This window comes from Pseudophryne corroboree, chromosome 6 (assembly GCF_028390025.1).
Source record: "Pseudophryne corroboree isolate aPseCor3 chromosome 6, aPseCor3.hap2, whole genome shotgun sequence".
NCBI classification, from domain to species: domain Eukaryota; kingdom Metazoa; phylum Chordata; class Amphibia; order Anura; family Myobatrachidae; genus Pseudophryne; species Pseudophryne corroboree.
Window position 1 is genome coordinate 381,878,546 of NC_086449.1, and position 6,499 is coordinate 381,885,044.

A 6,499-nucleotide genomic window follows, 5' to 3' on the forward strand; every position below is an offset into this window, starting at 1 on the left:
TAACCCCAGAGCAACAAACCTATACTCACACCCTGAGTTCAGCAAGGATGGTGGTTGAGAACGCCTTTGGCAGGTTAAAAGGAAGATGGCGTTGTTTGATGAAGCGCAATGATGTGGACCTAAAGAATATGCCTAATGTAGTAGCTGCGTACTGTATACTGCACAACATCTGTGAACTGAAAAATGAGCTATTCCTTCCTGAGTGGACTGTGCAGGACCCTGAGGTTATAAACCCACATGTGGAAGGTGCTTTGTTTGGGACTGCCTCAAACTCCGCTGCAGAACAAATACGCCACACTATTACGTCCAACCTTGCAGCACTGGTACAATAGTGTTTAAGAATCAGCACAACATGTTTGGTGAATTACATTTTTTTTTATTTTGTATTCCACCTTTGATCTTTGGTTTCAATATTTATGTTTTTCCAAAAAAACCACATTGCCACAAACTTTGTATATATGCAGAAACAATGTAGAAAACACTGCAAACATGGTCTACTGTTACGCACAAATGGGAATGTTATGCATAGATTTGCAAACAAGTTTTGTTTGGCATAAAAAAAAAAAAAACAACACTGGTAGGCTTGTAGATACAACACCATAAACCACAGTGTCCCTGCAGTATATTATTACTGTGTAAAAAATAAATAAAAAGTGCTTTAATGTAGACACTATACAAAACAGAACATTAAAAAAAATGAAAGAAGGCACAAACAGTTGTGCATAAACAATGACCACACTGTGGTTATTTAACAACAAATAACAGTAAGAAATTCACTGTGTTTCACGGCAAATTGCGCAATACAGTAAACTCTGTGCTTTGCGCGCTAGATGGTGCAGTATTTGGGGCATAGTATGGGCCAGGATTAAATGATGAAAAACCCTGCTCAGGGTATTGTGAGTTGTGGTGTTGGATTGGTGCTCTTGAGGTATTGCTCATACGCTCATAGAATGCCATGTTCATTTGGTGCAATTCCCTGTGGCGGTCATACTGCTCTCTACTCATGCGTTCCTGCATTGTCATGACTTGGGAAAGGAATGCATCATGCATTTGGCGTTCTGCCTCTAGAAACCTGTCGAGCCTTGCATCCTCCTGTGCGGACATTGTAGCGTCCATCTCTTTGGAGTTGGTCGACAAGGACATTTGACATGGCTTTAGCCACTTGCTCCGCTCTGTTCAATTTCTTCCTTCTAGGCGGTACGGTGTAAACTGTGAAGAGAAGAATTACAAAATGAGCGTATATAAAAATAGCAGCGTTAGCAAACATGTGTTTGTGGCATTATAATCCACCTACACACTAGCTACTCTGCAACATTGAACTATTTATAAAAATGCAAAGCCCCCCTGGGTGGGGGCAGAAATTGCAAAGCGTGCCACCGTGCCAGCAGCGTGCTGAGCGCAGTGATCCTGCAATGGGCTCATTTGCGCTCGCCACGCTGCCGCCACACTGGCCACTCATACTACACACATAACCGGATGATTAACGATTGTGGATTTGTGCTATGAGTAAACATGTACTTACTGTTTTTCTGTAAAGTTGGGGTGACGGTGACGGCACTTTGTACAGTCCCACTGTCACTGGTCTGAGCTTCCACGACGTCTTCAATGGTTGCAGTTATGCTGTCGTCGTTTCTGGATGTGTTTATGGACGGCTGGGAGGATGTGTCGCTGTCCTCAGGTGTGTCGTCAATTAACAACGGGGATGACGGACAGACGTCACTGCTTGTCTGTGTCTCTTCTGGAGTGCCTTCTGTAGCAGTGTACTGTGAACTGGAAGACAGACTCACCGGACTGCATATAGCTGTGTTTCCAAAGATATTGGCGCACATGTCATAGTACTGCCAGTCGATACGGCCAACACCGCTCTTTTTCCTGTTGTTGTCATGCACCTTAAGGAACTGCTTTTTAAGAGTTTTCATTTTGTTTAACACTTGCTGCTGTGTGCTGATGATTCCCCTGGCTTCCAGCATCTTGGAGATGTTTTTATAAATCACTGCATCTTTAACTGTGCCTGTGATCTGCCTCATTATTTCCTCCTCTCCCCTAATGCTCAGCAACTCTCTAACCTCCTGGTCTGTCCAGGTCGCCATGCTGCCTTCCTCACACGCATCAAGGACGCTCCCCAGGGCTCTGAAAGATGACATCATCTTTTCTGAGCCCATGAAAGCTCCAATCGGAGGCCTTTTAACAGTCCCGGGTAGTGAATCCCGGGACGGGCCCTTTCACACTACCCAGCTTCCCGGGACGGTCCCGGGTTCAACCCTGCTTTAGACCTGGGATGAAATCCCGGGATGCTCGACCCGGGAAATTGTCCCTGTATCCTTTCACACTGACAGAAATCCCGGGATGATGCGCGTTCACGTGCAATATCCCGGGATTTTCATGCGAGTGTAAAAGGGGTATAAGTAATTCCACAGAGACTCATCATCCTTATCTAAATTAATTACTCAACACAGTTTAGTATTGTCTGCAAAAATTGACACTGTGATTTCTAGGCCCACTCCTAGATCATTAATGAATATGATAAACAGCAATGGCCCGAGTACTGAACCCTGCGGTATTCCACTAAGCACTGAGGCTCATTCAGAGAACTTCCCATTAATCACCACTCACTGTTCCCTATTGTACAGCCAACATCTTACCCAAGTACAAATAGTGTTACCCACCCCAAGTGCTTTCAATTTGAAAATTAGTCTCTAATGTGGCACTGTGTCAAAGGCCTTAGCAAAGTCCAGAAAGACCACATCCACTGCTTTACCCTGATCAATATTTTCGCTCACTTTCTCGTAGAAGTTTATTAAGTTAGTTTGACATGACCTGCGTTACGTTCCTGGTGCTCAGAACAATAGAGATGTTGCGTAGTGAGTCCAGAGCACCAGAACGTGACGCTGAAATAAGGTGTGGTATGGAAATAGCCCCTAGCAGCCTACCTCCATTGTTTCACCCGTGTGGTCAGTTCACGCCTGCGTGACTATGTTTTCTTGGGCCCACGGCAGCCGCGTTTGAAGGGCGGATTAGGTCTGCCCAACTCTGATGCCCCCAGGTCTTAGAGTGAGACAAGGCGTGAACCGAGACAGGATAATAACAAGGGGACCTCTAACTAAAGCAAACAGAAAGCTAGGGGCTACTAACAACCCTAAAACTAAATATATGTGCGGCACGCCGCCAAAGGAAAAGAACAACAAAGGAGATGCTGTCCACACGCCGACACAATACTGTTGTGTACCGGCGGTGACAGCATATGCAGAACCCTCTGCAAAACACCAATAACAAATAAACCAAAGAAACAGCGGCCTAGGCCTACGGACGCGGCAAAGCTGCTACTCACGGAACCGGTACGAATACTGGCAAACGGACAGGAACCCCCAATGTAGCCGACACAGGCTCCCAGAACCGGAGGACAGGCAGAATCCCAAACAACAGACCGGTGGACACCAAGAAGCCAGATACTCGACCAGGCACAGACTAAGCCACAGGACTTCTGGACAGGAACGCTTCACGGCAGGGCACGGGATCAGACACTGGATCAGACACTGGATCAGACACTGGATCAGACACTCAGGAACTGTCCGGAACTAGCTCAGAACTCAAGAACTATCACCGGCGTCTGTGTATTGCACTGAGCCAGAATATAACAGAGAGCCCTAATTAATTATGTCGTGCAGCTGCCTTGTTGCACGACTCCAAACTGACAAGATGCAATTAGCAGACAGGTGAGGCCAAACACATGGAAACAGGCTGCAATTACACAGACTCACCACCGGCAGCAAACAAGAATCTTCTAAACCAGAGCAAAGGGAAATCCTGGCCTGCAAGAGAACTATAAACATAAAATAGGAATGAACCACTACCTGTGGTTCATAACAACATGTTCTTCACAAAACCATGTTGGTTCCTACTAATAACCTTGGAGGTATCTAAGTACTTTAGTATACTATCCCTTAATATACCTCCCAGTATTTTCCCAACTATAGATGTCAAACTTACTGGTCTGTAATTGTTGGGATGAGTTTTAATTCCCTTTTTTTAAATATTGGGACTACCTTTGCTGTACGCCAGCCCTTCGGTATTATTTCTGATGTAATTGACTCACTGAAAATCAAATATAGGGGCCTTGATAGCTCTGAGTTAAGTTCCATAAGAACCCTGGGGTGTAGTTCATCTGACCTAGGAGATTTATTTATTTTAATTTTACTCCCTTACTACATCCTCGTTTAACCATGTACTTAGCAATGGGTAATTTTTATTGCTGATGTTGTGCACTATTTCCCCGTCAACTGATCCTCTCTCGTGAATACTGATGAAAATAATTTATTCAATAAATCTGCTTTTTGCCTATCCAATTCAATATCCTGCACCATCGGTTCCAGTCCGATATCCAGTACCCTCGGTTCCAGTCCAATATTGAGTATCATTGGTTCCAGTTGGATAATCAGTACCAATGGTTCCTGTCAGATAACCAGCACCATCGGTTCCATTCCGATGCTCCAGTTATTCTGGTTTCATCCTAGTTATACAGCATTTAGAACCATCCTGGTTCCTGGTACCTCCTTCCACGGGGTTATTCTGGCACCAGTACTGGGAAACCCAGTCAGAGTGCTGCAACCTGCGTGTTGGGCGCAGCTAAGCCTAAACTCCCTTGTAGGGGTCCCTGGTGAAGACCACCAGCACATTAGATGCTCAGTATTGGGCCTTTGTCAATTCCCACGTACCAGCCAGTGTCTTTATCTCTTCCGCATCCATTCTGGCTCCATTCCGAAGTTCTCAGCAATCCAGCTATCCGGTTCCATTCTGGAGTATTCTGCTATTTGTCTCCATCCCAAAGAATTCTGCTTTTCATCTCCATTCCGGAGTATTCAGTTATTCTATTCATTCTAGTGTGTCAGCATTCCACTTCCATTCCAGTGAATCCTGTGTTCTGACTCCATATCATTCATCATTTGTGAATAAGCATCACCTGGACTTTCTTCAGATCCTCAGCTGCATCGCCAGTGCGCACGGTTGCCAGCAGTTTTCACCTGTTTTCACCTCTCTATCAGCTTCTCTAAGATCACTAATATTACTCCATCGTCCATGAGCAGAAATTACTTAAGGACGTCCAGTTTTCCAATGCTCACCACATACTACAGACCAGCCCAAGATTAAAGTTGGGGTTCATTGCCAAACCATTCCATGACACCTGCTCCAACATATTCCTAAATTGAGGACTGTTGGCATTGACTTATTATTGACTAATGCAATTGGAGATGGCTTTGATCGCCAGGGGCATGGTGAATCTATCCTTCGCTAGACCTCCACTGAGATGGCTGTGATGTTGAATGGATGAAGACTTAAAAATAAGAAATGGAATACATGCAAAATGGCAAGGCTTAGATGATGGTGCTACGCGCTTGCACTGTGTCACACATGGGCAAATAACCAGGCCTGGATAGTTTCTCAATAAGTTATTATAAAATATAGAATACTGTAAGTGGTTAGTTGCCAACACTTTGTGCCTATCTCCGCTAACCTAATACCCGTCCCCTAATACTACTTGGATGTGAGAAGTGGAAGTGAGCTGACAAGACAATGTCACAACTGAGGGCCTGAGCTGACGGGAGGCAGCCTCAGTTGTAGGGGCTGAGATGTACCGGAACCTGGGAGGTTGTATCAGACCCCTGGACATGTAAGTAACATGAATAATAACTGCCCGAAGGCGTGACCACGACAACTTAGATAAAAGTCAATGATGTTTATTATGACAACTCCGCAACACAGCAGCAGTAAAAGAAAACGTAAAAGTCAGCAAATAATAAATACAGTTCCTGGGTACTACAGGATGGCAGGAGCCACAGGGCACTGGTAGTGTGAGATAGTTCTTATGATCTTCTAGATGGAAAGTCCTTACCAGGCCCGACTGTAGCAATGGAGATAACCCAGGATTGTGCCAGCTGGTGTTCCAGGAAAAGCTGGGTTGCTGAAGGTAAAACAGCTGCTGTGGATACTGGCTGGAACCAGACTGTTGTTAGCACGGAGTGGATACTGTCTGGAACCAGTTAAATAATAAATGAACTTGGGAGCGATGAAATATGAACTGAAATGTAGAACTTGAGAGTGGAGAAATAATAATACCGGTGGAGAGTGGTAAAGTGTAGAAAGGACACCGGCCCTTTAAGGGAAGCTGTACTCTGCTGGAAGCTGAGCTGGAAGCAGGTAATGTTGTAGCTGGAAACAGATGAATCCACAATGGATTGGAGAGTCAGGCTACACCGCAGGTGGAATGCTGGTGCGGGTCTCTATGGTGGAAATCTTGAGACAGGAGCTGGAACCTGGAAGACAATCACAGGAGAGAGACAAACAGGAACTAGGTTTGACAACCAAAGCACTGACGCCTTCCTTGCTCAGGCACAGTGTATTTATACCTGCAGCAAGGAAGGGATTGGCTAGGCAATTATGCAGATTAACAATACTGACAACAGATTGGAGGAAATGATCAGCTGACAGAATCCAAGATGGCTGC